The 14,064-nt window shown below is 42.8% G+C and overlaps 1 long non-coding RNA gene across 1 annotated transcript in view; it reads right to left on the reverse strand.

The window, feature by feature from the left end:
* Positions 1 to 13,698, reverse strand: part of LOC137620137 (uncharacterized) — a 30,918-nt gene extending 17,220 nt beyond the window's left edge. Inside the window, exons 1-2 of the long non-coding RNA XR_011039989.1 lie at positions 13,560 to 13,698; positions 3,206 to 3,322 (exon numbers count right to left, since the gene is read on the reverse strand). This is a non-coding gene — a long non-coding RNA (uncharacterized lncRNA). The remainder of the gene's footprint in view (positions 1 to 3,205; positions 3,323 to 13,559) is intronic.
* Positions 13,699 to 14,064: the final 366 nt, after the last annotated feature.

The following is a 14,064-nucleotide window of genomic DNA, read 5'->3' on the forward strand; positions in this document are numbered from 1 at the left end:
AGCTAACGATCGGTGAGCTGGCAATTGAAAATTGGTGAACTAACTCTCAGCGAGCTGGCAATCGGATATTAACGAGCTAACGATCGGTGAACTGGCAATTGGAGATTGGCGAGCTAACGATCGGTGAACTGGCAATCGGAGATTGGCAAACTAACGATCAGTGAGCTGGCAATCGGAGATTGTCAAGCTTACGATCAGCGACACTGGAGCTAACAGAAAGGTAAGCTTAGGTAGGTTGAACAGCTGGTTGGTGAAATGCCAACTGATAGTCTGGAGACAGAATGTTCCCTGGAAGGACAAATATCCTCAGGTGAGGCTCACAAATGAGACCTCGACGGTGCGGTATGAACCGGGGTTAATTGACAAGTAGGCGAGTGGTGAACTAGTGATTGGCGAGCTGGCAATCGGTGAACTGATGATCAGCAAGGTGATGATTGCTATCAGAGAGCTGGTGATCATCAATTGGCGAGATTGGAGAAAGACGAGCTGGAATAGGTCGGAACAGTTGGTCGGCGAACAGCTGAACGATGACCTGGAGACGGGATGTGGCCTTTGGAAGTACAAGCATGTCCGGGAGAGGCTCGCGAACGAGACCTCGACGGTGGGTGACAAACCGGGGTTTGTTGATGAGCGAGCGAGTTCGAAGAACTAGGCAAAGGCCCGGAATGGTGGGATCAACGACCACGGTGACAAAACCCTGAAGAGGCAGGAGAATCAACATTCGAAGGTTGAGAGCCATAAGACGATGCGAAGATCTCTTCTACAGAGGAAGGCTCTAACGAGGCTGAAGAGCCAAAGAGAGATGTCTTCACTGAAGATGAAGGCGCACATCTAAGGCGTAGAAGAGGGAAAGCATGTCGGGAACAACGCCCACGGTGACGCCCTCTGGGGCCGGTGGATCAGCAAGATGACCCTTGGCAGCAGTCCTCCACAGAGGAGTCTCTAAGAGTGGTCTCTCTCGCGAACAAGAGAGGTGTTAACTTTGCAGGAGAGACTTGCCTTGGACTTTGGTCTGCCCCCCACGGAAAAATCGATTCAGCAAGGGAGGGGGAGTGTAGTCATAGGCGAAGAAACAGTAACAGCAATACGAGTTGATGTGATGATAAAGGTAAGCTCTATCTTAGAAGGGATGACAATACAACACCTGGGGAGGATAACTCTCCCCCGGATAAGTAGTCCAACCACTGGAAGAGGACCTCCGGGCAGCGCTCTTTGCTTCCTATTGACAAGCCTTATTCAAGTTGAAGATCTGCATCGAGCGCTGTATGAGAAAACGTAGCCGAAGCTAGTTCCTTGAAGATGGTGTGCTAATCAGGAGCTGCCACAGGCGCAAAAAGACAGGAAAGTGATGGCGCAGTGACAGCAGATTCCTTAATAAGAATGGTACTGCTATTCTACGTCGGCTATCTTAGCCGAACGAAGAACGGCATTGCTAACTGAGGAAAAATAAAATAAGTTATGCAACAAAAACTCACTCGGGAGGAGCACCTAGTCCGCAGACGGGAAAGGTGTCTACTAAGAGAAGACACACAATAAGAGAAGACACACAATAAGGACTGCGCACTCCATTCCCCAACTGACATCGACGGGAGGAGAGAGGCAGCGAATAAACTGTAACAAAACAAGAATTAAAATTAATCAATTCAACTAAGAATATTCACTACTCGGGAGAACTACTCGACCCCCCGCCGGGAAGGGGGTTCCCAGAGGAGACGAAGCTGAAAAGTTGAATAACAACAGTTATAATTTTACTTAATGAAGAAAACCATTCAGAAGCACGACCTAACCCGTGAACGGGAAAGGTGTTACCCCCGCAGAGGATACCGCCGGCCGCCACGAGTGAGCGGCGAAGACCTTTGGAGGGAGCAAAACTGAAGTCAAGCTTCGAAGGTCCGTACTCCCTACCCAGCAGAATCCACTTGAAAAAACGTAGAGGGCAAGGCGACGATATCAGCCGAATAGAGGAGTATCCAAATGATGATGAATCCCCTGAAGTGGCGGTTGAGTAGACGGAAGGCCATCCGCCAATAGGAACACCTTGTCTAAGAGAGAAAGATCAGAAGAGGTTTTCAGTCCTTGAGAACCTGCGATCCTACACTGTCACACAACCAGCACAACACTAAAGAAAGCTTACAATATATATATATATATATATATATATATATATATATATATATATATATATATATATATATATATATATATATATATATATATATATATGTATGAATGTTTTCATATGCTGTATATAGAAAGTAAACGTAGTTAAAAAGACAACGATTAATGGCAGTACAAAATAAGCGAGGAGGAAGAGCAGAAAAGACACCCCCCCCCAACCAAAAATAAAAGTGAACTCAGTCACAGGTGTGTGAGCAGGAGGGGTAGCGAGCTACCACTCCCCCCCCTACCTAGTAGGATGGGTAGATAAGCCTCGCTAAATTCTATATCTTGTCCTTTCAGCTTCGCCAAAAATAATACCCCTAATAAATAACGTGGGTTTGTATTCCAGTTATGGAACAAACTTACCTTGTAGTCATTATGCTTTATAGTACATGTTCAGCTGTGTGTTTATTGAAAAACTTTGGAAACCTTGTGAACTGCAAATAATCTTATAACCAGAGATATCTTTTAACTATTTTGAGCTCTACCATTAGGGTACATATTTCAATCTTTAATTAAGTCAGCATAAGAGAACAGTCCACACAGTAAGCATGACAACGATATAAGAAGTTATTCACGTGTAATGGTCAGTTGTGTTTGCCTAGTGGTGCGACCAATCAGGTCTACTGTGCATCACAGGGGAATAGAGATGGGAGTAAACTTATTTTTCATTTATTTGGTAAAGGTCAGATAACCAGTGACTGATGGTTGAAGCATAATGACTACCTGGCAAGATTCAATGGAATAATTGAAAATTACTGGATGTAAATTATGTTCAATGGTGCTAAACGAAGTGGAAATACCTGGATGTAAAATACGTTAAATGACGCTTCTAGGGGTTAATAGTTACTTTTCAAATATGCTGCTCTGTATGTAAAATTAGTATGAACACAATTTCAATCACTAAATACACTATAATATCCTCTCAGGAGCCTGGCCAAAAACCTTAAATTTGAATGAATATTGGGATAACAGTAACAAATTCTCCAACACATTAACCTATTAAAATGTTACGGACTAGAAAATATACAAAATAAAAACTTACCTCTCTAAAAAGGACACCACGTTCACAAAAGTTGCAAATTGGAAACCCACGGGAAAAACGAAGAGGAATACGCCTCGTTCTATTGCTGCAACCTGGGTCCTCACAAATTAGCCATGCCTTTGAAAAAAAAAATCATAAAACTCACAAAAAAAAATTATTTAAAATCAGGCATACAGGATATTGGTTCCAGGAGAGAAGGACAAGTCGAAATTACTTGTCACTAGGCTAAAACACAAATAACCACTTCCAGTTGTGTATTCTATTTAGAAATGCATCTTGAATAATATCTGGCTAATATGAATCTATTTTAGGCTTACAAACAAATTAATTTTAGTTTTAATGTAGAACAGAAATAAGTAATCTAAAATAAAGAATAAATGTACATACAAACAGGGAAATGTAGATATTTACTGTACATTGGAAACTCTTTCTCTGTGAATGTGATTTGCTCTATCAGAGTATAAAATAAAATTATCTTTAAAGGTTAAATAACAAATAAAGTTATTTCGTGATAGTATACAGGTAGTTGTCGACTTACAATCGAGATAGGGACAGATAGACATGTCGTAAGTCGATCTAGACGTAAGTCGAACTTGGAAAAAATGTTATTTTCATTAGTAAAATAAATTTTTGAATATACTTACCCGGTGATCATGTAGCTGCAGCTCTGCTGCCCGACAGAAAAAACCTACGGGCGGAATACGCCAGTGATCGCTATACAGGTGGGGGTGTACATCAACAGCGCCATCTGTCGAGTAGGTACTCAAGTACTTCTTGTCAACACAGAACCAATTTTCTCCTCGGTCCACTGGGTCTCTATTGGGGAGGAAAGGTGGGTCCTTTAATTCATGATCACCGGGTAAGTATATTCAAAAATTTATTTTACTAATGAAAATAACATTTTTCAATATTAATCTTACCCGTTGATCATGTAGCTGATTCACACCCAGGGGGGTGGGTGGAGACCAGCATACATGTTAACATTAGAAGCTAAGTATTCCGTATTTCATTTTAGCAGTTATTCAAAATAACAAACATAAAATTAATAAGTACCTGGTAAGGAAGTCGACTTGAACAATTACTCTGCCTTTTTAAGTACGTCTTCCTTACTGAGCCTCGCGATCCTCTTAGGATGCTAAGCGACTCCTAGGTGCTGAAGTATGAAGGGCTGCAACCCATACTAAAGGACCTCATCACAACCTCTAATCTAGGCGCTTCTCAAGAAAAGAATTTGACCACCCGCCAAATCAACCAGGATGCGAAAGGCTTCTTAGCCTTCCGTACAACCCAAAAACAACAATAAAAACATTTCAAGAGAAAGATTAAAAAAAAAAAGGTTATGGGATTATGGGAATGTAGTGGTTGAGCCCTCACCTACTACTGCACTCGCTGCTACGAATGGTCCCAGGGTGTAGCAGTTCTCGTAAAGAGACTGGACATCTTTAAGGTAAAATGATGCGAACACTGACTTGCTTCTCCAATAGGTTGCATCCATTACACTCTGCAGAGATCTGTTTTGTTTGAAGGCCACTGAAGTTGCGACAGCTCTAACTTCATGTGTCCTTACCTTCAGCAAAGCATGGTCTTCCTCATTCAGAAGAGAATGAGCTTCTCTAATCAAAAGTCTGATGTAATAAGACACTGCGTTCTTCGACATCGGTAAAGAAGGTTTCTTAATAGAGCACCATAAAGCTTCTGATTGTCCTCGTAAATGCTTCGTACGTCTTAAATAGTACTTAAGAGCTCTTACTGGGCATAGGACTCTCTCTTGTTCGTTTCCAACCAAACTGGACAGACTTGGAATCTCGAACGATTTGGGCCAAGGACGAGAAGGGAGTTCGTTTTTGGCTAAAAAACCAAGCTGTAAGGAACATGTAGCCGTTTCAGATGTAAATCCTATGTTCCTGCTGAAGGCGTGTATCTCACTGACTCTTTTAGCTGTTGCTAAGCAGACGAGGAAAAGAGTCTTCAAAGTGAGATCTTTAAAAGAGGCTGATTGAAGCGGTTCGAACCTTGCTGACATCAGGAACCTTAAAACCACGTCTAAGTTCCAACCTAGTGTGGCCAACCGACGCTCCTTCGAGGTCTCAAAAGACTTAAGGAGGTCCTGTAGATCTTTGTTGTTGGAAAGATCTAAGCCTCTGTGGCGGAAGACTGCTGCCAACATGCTTCTGTAACCTTTGATTGTAGGAGCTGAAAGGGATCTTACCTTCCTTAGGTGTAAAAGGAAGTCAGCTATCTGAGTTACAGAGGTACTGGTTGAGGATACTGAATTCGCCTTGCACCAGCTTCGGAAGACTTCCCATTTTGACTGGTAGACCTTGAGAGTGGATGTCCTCCTTGCTCTGGCAATCGCTCTGGCTGCCTCCTTCGAAAAGCCTCTAGCTCTTGAGAGTCTTTCGATAGTCTGAAGGCAGTCAGACGAAGAGCGTGGAGGCTTGGGTGTACCTTCTTTACATGCGGCTGACGCAGAAGGTCCACTCTTAGAGGAAGAGTCCTGGGAACGTCTACTAGCCATTGCAGTACCTCGGTGAACCATTCTCTCGCGGGCCAGAGGGGAGCAACCAACGTCAACCTTGTCCCTTCGTGAGAGGCGAACTTCTGCAGTACCTTGTTGACAATCTTGAACGGGGGGAACGCATAAAGGTCTAGATGGGACCAATCCAGAAGAAAGGCATCTATGTGAACTGCTGCTGGGTCCGGAATCGGTGAGCAATAATTTGGGAGCCTCTTGGTCATCGAGGTAGCGAACAGATCTATGGTGGGCTGACCCCACAAGGCCCATAGTCTGTTGCAAACATTCTTGTGAAGGGTCCATTCTGTTGGGATGATCTGACCCTTCCGGCTGAGGCGGTCTGCCATGACATTCATGTCGCCTTGAATAAACCTCGTTACTAGAGATATGTTTCGATCTCTTGACCAGGTGAGGAGATCCCTTGCGATCTCGAACAACGTCATCGAATGAGTCCCTCCTTGCTTGGAGATGTACGCCAAGGCTGTGGTGTTGTCGGAGTTCACCTCCACCACCTTGCCTAGAAGGAGGGACTTGAAGCTTCTCAAGGCCAGATGAACTGCCAGTAGCTCCTTGCAGTTGATGTGCAGTACTCTTTGATCCGAATTCCACGTGCCCAAGCATTCCCGACCGTCCAGTGTCGCACCCCAGCCCGTGTCCGATGCGTCCGAGAAGAGAAGGTGGTCGGGGGTCTGAACAGCCAGTGGCAGACCTTCCCTGAGAAGAATGTTGTTCTTCCACCAAGTCAGTGCAGACTTCATCTTCTCGGAGATAGGAACTGAGACCGCTTCTAGCGTCATGTCCTTTCTCCAGTGAGCAGCTAGGTGATACTGAAGGGGTCGGAGGTGGAGTCTCCCTAACGCGATGAACTGGTCCAGAGATGAAAGCGTCCCTATCAGACTCATCCACTGTCTGACTGAACATCGGTTCTTCTTCAGCATGCTCTGGATGCATTCTTGGGCTTGACTGATTCTGGGGGCCGACGGAAAAGCCCGAAAAGCTTGACTCTGAATCTCCATACCTAGATATACTATAGTTTGGGATGGGACGAGTTGGGACTTTTCCATATTGACCAGGAGACCCAATTCCTTGGTCAGATCCAGAGTCCATTTTAGATTCTCCAGACAGCGACGACTTGACGCAGCTCTTAAAAGCCAGTCGTCCAAATAGAGGGAGGCTCTGATGTCTGCTAAATGCAGGAATTTGGCAATATTCCTCATCAGTTTGGTAAACACTAGAGGTGCCGTGCTTAGGCCAAAGCACAGGGCTTGGAACTGGTATACCACCTTCCCAAAAACGAACCTTAGAAAAGGTTGGGAATCTGGGTGGATGGGGACGTGAAAGTACGCGTCCTTTAGGTCTAACGAGACCATCCAGTCTTCCTTCCTGACCGATGCTAGAACCGACTTCGTCGTCTCCATGGTGAACGTCTGCTTGGTGACAAAGACATTTAGAGCACTGACGTCTAGCACCGGTCTCCACCCTCCTGTCTTCTTCGCCACTAAGAAGAGACGGTTGTAGAAGCCCGGGGATTGATGGTCCCGGACTATGACTACCGCTCCCTTTTGTAGCAAGAGAGACACCTCTTGCTGTAAAGCTAGCCTCTTGTCCTCCTCTCTGTACCTGGGAGAGAGGTCGATGGGAGTAATTGCTATAGGGGGCTTGCGCAAGAATGGAATCCTGTACCCCTCTCTGAGTAACTTCACAGACTGTGCGTCTGCACCCCTGTTCTCCCAGGCCTGCCAGTAGTTCTTGAGCCTGGCTCCCACTGCTGTCTGAAGAAGGTGGCAGTCAGACTCTGCCTCTTGAGGACTTGGAACCCTTCTTCTTGTTGCCACGTTGACTATCGGCACGAGTACCTCCTCTGCTGGAGGTTCTGCCACGAAAGGGCGGAATGAACCTAGACGCTGGTGTGTCCATCCTAGGTCTAGGCACGGAAGGTAAAGCTGTGACTTTACGTGCGGATGACGCCACCAGGTCATGAGTGTCTTTCTGGATCAACGAGGCGGCAATCCCCTTGATCAACTCTTCAGGAAAGAGACACTTCGATAGCGGAGCAAACATCAGTTCTGACTTCTGACATGGGGTGACTCCCGCCGACAAGAAGGAGCAAAGGTGATCCCGCTTCTTGAGAACTCCAGACACGAACGAAGCCACAAGCTTGCCAGACCCATCCCGTATGGCTTTGTCCATGCAGGACATGATGAGCATGGCAGAATCCTTATCCGAAGGGGAGGTCTTCCTGCTCAACGCTCCCAAACACCAGTCCAGGAAGTTAAAGATCTCGAACGCACGGAAAACTCCCTTCAAAAGATGGTCCATGTCCGAAGAAGTCCAGCAAATCTTGGAGCGTCTCATAGCCAGTCTGCGGGGAGAGTCTACCAGACTTGAGAAGTCGCCCTGGGCAGAGGCAGGAACTCCCAAGACGAGAACCTCTCCCGTGGCATACCAGACGCTAGATCTGGAAGCAAGCTTGGCCGGGGGAAACATGAAGGATGTCTTCCCAAGTTGCTTCTTGGCCTGCAACCACTCTCCCAGTACCCTTAAAGCTCTCTTGGACGAGCGAGCGAGTACGAGCTTCGTAAAGGCAGGAGCTGCTGACTGCATGCCTAAAGCGAACTCAGAGGGAGGTGAGCGTGGAGCTGCAGACACAAACTGGTCCGGATACAACTCCTTAAACAGGGCAAGGACTTTCCTAAAGTCTAAGGAGGGAGGCGTAGTCTTGGGTTCATCTATGTCGGAGTGTTGGTCGTCCAAATGCGCAGCTTCGTCGTCATCAGAGATTCCTTCATCCGAATGCTGAGGAGGAAGCGGCAAAGGAGGAGATAAAAGCTGAACGGCTGAATCCGGCAGCACGGGTGCATGCGTAGCTGCACTGGATCCAACGTCATGCCGCTCTTGGTCAGTCTGAGAGCTGGCAACAACCAAAGCGGAGTGGTGGTGCGTGGTGGGGACCACCGTGGGTTGCGGAGACTGACGCACCGCGTCAAAACACGGCAGCTTGACTCCACCTTCCTGCTGATGCGGTAACTCACGCACGTCAACGGAGGGTGCCGCACGTCGGCTAACGTCAACATGCGTCTGGCAGGGTCGACTGCGCATAGGTGGTGGAGCTCTCACAGCCGGAGTGTGGGAGCAGGCAGCCGCAGTGTCAGCTGGGCGCACAACCGTGGCAGGTTGTAGGCTAACGGGTGCAGCGTCAACCTTCTCAGCACGATACTCCTGCATGAAGGAAGCTAGCTGAGTCTGCATAGACTGCAGCAAAGACCACTTAGGGTCTACAGCGGCTGGTGCGGCAACAGACGGAGTGATTGCCTGCTGCGGAACCACTCTACCTCTCTTGGGAGGTGTGCAGTCTTCGGAGGACTGCGGCGAGTCCGAACTGACCCAGTGGCTACACCTGGGCCGTTGGACTCGCTCGGAAGGGACCTTGCGCTTGAGAGGTCGTGAGACCTTGGTCCAGCGTTTCTGTCGAGAAACCTCTTCCGCAGACGAGGAATGAATGGGCTCACTCATCTGTTTGTGGGTGGGACGATCTCGGCAAGATACGTCCTCAACCACGGAGGGAACGTCTGTCCGCTGATCAAGGCCTGTCGAACCCTTTGGTTGTACGACATTGCTTCTCCCCTGGGCTTGGGAGCTTGCAAGAGGTCCCGGACTGGGAGGACGACAGGCACGAACAGACGCACCCTCATGCGTAACACTGACACTTTTCACTGCACTGACACTCACTTCACTTCCCACTGCACTTTTACCTTTCAACTCCCTGACGTCAGCCATGAGTTGATTGCGGTCATTCGCTAATGACTCAACTCTCTCACCAAGAGCCTGAATGGCACGCATCATATCCGCCATCGAAGGTTGATGAGAGCTAGTAGGAGGGTCGGGTGTAACCACTACAGGGGAAGGATTAGGTTGTGGGGCATGGGGAGAGGAAAAATCAATAGAGCGAGACGAACTCCTCCTGATCCTATCCTTCTCTAGCCTACGTGCATACTCAAGGAATTCTTGAAAATCGAATTCCGAAAGCCCAGCGCATTCCTCACATCGATCTTCCATTTGACAGGCTTTACCCCTACAATTGGAACAAACGGTGTGCGGATCGATAGAGGCCTTCGGAAGACGCCTAGAACAGTCCCTAGCGCTACACTTCCTGTACTTGGGGACTTGAGTAGGGTCAGACATCTTGAATTAGTCAAAGGGGGGAAATCCAAAATCTATCCAAGTCGTCAACAAATAATCCAAAATCTAATCAATGAAAGTGAGAAAGTATTGAGGATAACTTCTGCACAGCGAAAGCTAATAACTAGAGAGAATACTTCACCAAATAACGTGAAAATCAACTCCAGAAAACAACAGCGTATCAAGTAGGTCTTGCCGGTGGCACGACAGAGAGAAAATTGGTTCTGTGTTGACAAGAAGTACTTGAGTACCTACTCGACAGATGGCGCTGTTGATGTACACCCCCACCTGTATAGCGATCGCTGGCGTATTCCGCCCGTAGGTTTTTTCTGTCGGGCAGCAGAGCTGCAGCTACATGATCAACGGGTAAGATTAATATTGAAAATTAAGTTTCCGTAGAATTATTAAGCTACTTCATTATTCTGCAATCATCAAAGACATTTTATCCATATTTTCTTACTGTATAGTACAGTATACCATTATTTCATTTTTTTGTTTCATATGATAGCATATGTTCTATTAAAGCATTATCGTATTCTATTTTTCAATTTCGGAAACATTTTACCAATCAACAATTACCAACTTTATTTCTTTTCTACCTTTGGTTGTGATCAGCTGGTCTGAAGTTTCCTCTACCTATCAAGAGATTGCGCACATACGAATAAGGCGTATTAATTACTGTATATAATTTCTTAATTCATTCGAAATATTTTCATGATGAATATTACACCAGCACCAATATGTTACAGGATATTGCAGTTTTTGTACAGGTCGTTTACAGCCATTATTATTAGTTACCATACAAATACGTTCTCTCTCTCTCTCTGTGCGTGCATAGTGATAGTTCATTTTTAAAGCTCCATACAGTAATTCATTTTAAGTTCACTATTAAGCCTTCATATTTCACTGGACATTATTGTGTCTAATTGTGGTTTATTAGAGCATATTTGTATTTTATTTATAAATTTTAAGAGCATTTCAATAATCAACCATTAAATTTACTTTTGGTAGCGGTCAGCCGATCTCAAGGTCACACTACCGTGTTGTAATTATGCGTACATACAGTGCGAATAATATGGAGTGATGTTTATACTGTATAAGCTTCTTTAAGTTATTCAAAATACCTCCATAATGAATATTACATCAGCACCAATAAGTTATAGTATAGCAGTTTCTATATAGTCAATTAGTCAGTCAGAGCAAGTGAGTGAGCAAGTGAGCAAGTGAGTGAGTGAGTGACACTCTCTCTTTTGTTTTTCAATTCACCGTTAAATCTTCATATTTCTCTAGACATTATTAGAAATTTCTATATCATTACTCAAAGTTTCAATTATGGGAATAATAACTAATATTACTTGGTAACACATTACAAGGGAATCATTGGATTCTGCCTGAAATATGACGCCATCAGACATTTTCTTGAATTTACGGTAAGCAGTACTATTCTAATAACAACTGATACAGACCAATGAAACACTTGATATCGTTACTTGATGTTTTGATGATGGGAATAAGACTACTCGGTATCACACAAAAAGGAAATCATTCTGTTTGCCAGCACGCCTTCGCCAGAAATATGAAGTCACAGGACAAGTGACGTGAACTCGATAACGAATGACTTGCAAAATATGTCATACCCTTTTCTTTTTTCTTGCAAGTAACGAAATAAGTATTTCATTATTATAATGCAGAAGACGATGTATTTCTAAGCAAATATTTGTCCTATTAGTGCACTTTCATTAGATAAATATCGATCTATTATCAGATATGAAATAAAACTAGCATACAGTCAAAGTTACGGTAAGTAGTACTCATAATAATCGATACAGACCAACAAAATACTTTGTACCGTTACTTGATATTTCGTTAATGGGAATACTAATACTAATCGTTAGGGTATAGGAAGGATATCACTATATTACCTGCTCACTTTCCGCCAGTAATATGATGTCACCAGGCATATAATATGAACGCGACAGATATTAAAACGGTTCTTGATGTATTTTTTACCGAAAATGGATACTGTAAATTACCAGTAAAAGAAAATACTAACTTGCCGAAAGAAATCAGTTTATTTTTATACAAGATAATCAATCATTTCCATGGAAATATTTATCCTATTAGTGTACCATTTCCGACATACTAGTCATCGCAATAAAAAATTGGTAGTAAAGTCGAACAGTCGTAAGTTGACAACTACCAGTATATAAGGTAAACGAATTTGTTAAATTTATCAATATTTACACTCAATTTGTTTGTTTACATTGCGTATGTCACCAGCTGACTTTGACTGTTGTTGTTTGATGAACATTTAATAGGAAACTAGTAGAGAATTCCTTGAGCTGTGCTCCTCTATTCTTCAAGGATAACATGGAAGAGAGCAAAATCATAGCTGGCAAACAAATCCAATATAAAACAATTGGTAACTGTTGTTGTTAAAATACGCCTTGAATATTATTGACAATAGCATAATAACAAAATTATCAAACAAAGGTAAGGTAACATGGAAAACTTGATTTCAAATTTCTTTCAGTAAATATACATTATGTTGTTGGGTAAAGCTGATGAAATCAAGTGACATGTTTCAAGCCCAGCCTATGGATAAACATAGATTTAAGCAAAGTTTAAATTTATTTTGTGTAGTATTTAACCGACACATTTTAAGGAACAAAGATTTTGTTTAATCTGATTTACGAGAGAGAGAGAGAGAGAGAGAGAGAGAGAGAGAGAGAGAGAGAGAGAGAGAGAGAGAGAGAGAGAGAGAGAATAACAACTAATAATAATAGCTATAAATGAAATGTATGAAAACTATGATATTCTATAACAAATTGATGCCAATGTTATCTCCATTAGGCATTTCTATGAAAACTAAGATACTCTACAACAAATTAATGCTGATGTAATTTCCATTAGGCATTTGTATTCAGTGAGTTAAGAAATTATAGAGATGACATTTGTTGTTATTTGTACGTGTGCATATTCTTGATAAAGTCTTGAGATTGGCTTACCTCAACCAAAAATAAAAAGAAGTAAATACTTGTTGATTGTTAAAATGGACTTTGAATAGAAAAGTGGAATACATAAATGCTTCCATCAGGACGACATGGCTATCTCACCCAAAAATAGATTTTTCCTACGTCAAAATCCCTTTAAAAAAGCACAATTAACTTTTTAAACTTCATGTTTCTTGGAAGTACCATAGAAAACGCCTTTAGCTCTTAAAGACTGTTGAATAAGATGCCAACAACAATACAGTCACAGATGTTTTCATACTTCGTTCTCTAAGATCTTTGATGTATACTATTAACATATACTGTAACAGTACATATTTCAATATGATTTTATACACTTTGATTTTTATCTATTGTACAGTAACATGATTTATTTACTTTTAATACTTTTCTAGTGATATTATCACTTCAATATCTGTAGCAGACTGACGTAAAGTTGAATAAAATGGCTTCAACTTTATTTCTATTTTTCCATCTATTATTTTTGACAAATGACGTATAATCGAAACTAACTCAAGTCGAAACAATGTAACCCGAGGTACACCTGTATTATGTTAGTAACACAACACAAGACATATGAAAGTACAAACACATTCATGTATAACTCTAACTATATTCTATATAAAAAAAAAAATACCTTAGAACTTACATCATAGTATTTGGTAATGTGTCTCCTAATATCGTGCCTCAGCTTGTTGACTAATGGAGCAGTAAGAGAATAGATTTCAAACTTACATTTTGGATTTGGACAATATTGCAATGCGACTTCCAAATTGGACCCACTTCCCTGCGGATTTAAAATCAAGTTAGAACTTACCTTTGACATTTTCTATTCAGACATAAAAATCTTACAAAAATTATTGCCTACTGTAATAGCTTTTCCAAAACAATTTCATGAAATAATCCACACAAATACTTAAGATGAAACAGTTTTGTCGACCTTAAGGATTTTCTGAACAAACCTTTAAAAATTATATGATACTGTATATTCATGCCAAAAACATTACAAGGATTAACATTCCTTTGTTTTTCAAACAGAAAAAGATATCTGCTTACACAGAAACTTCCAATCATTGGTAAATCCCATGTAGGAATGAAGTAACACTGTAAAAAAATATTTCTAAACTTCATCAATACAGTAAAAAGTCTTCTTG

The sequence above is a fragment of the Palaemon carinicauda genome, chromosome 26 (genome assembly GCF_036898095.1).
Source record: "Palaemon carinicauda isolate YSFRI2023 chromosome 26, ASM3689809v2, whole genome shotgun sequence".
Taxonomy (NCBI): Eukaryota; Metazoa; Arthropoda; class Malacostraca; order Decapoda; family Palaemonidae; genus Palaemon; species Palaemon carinicauda.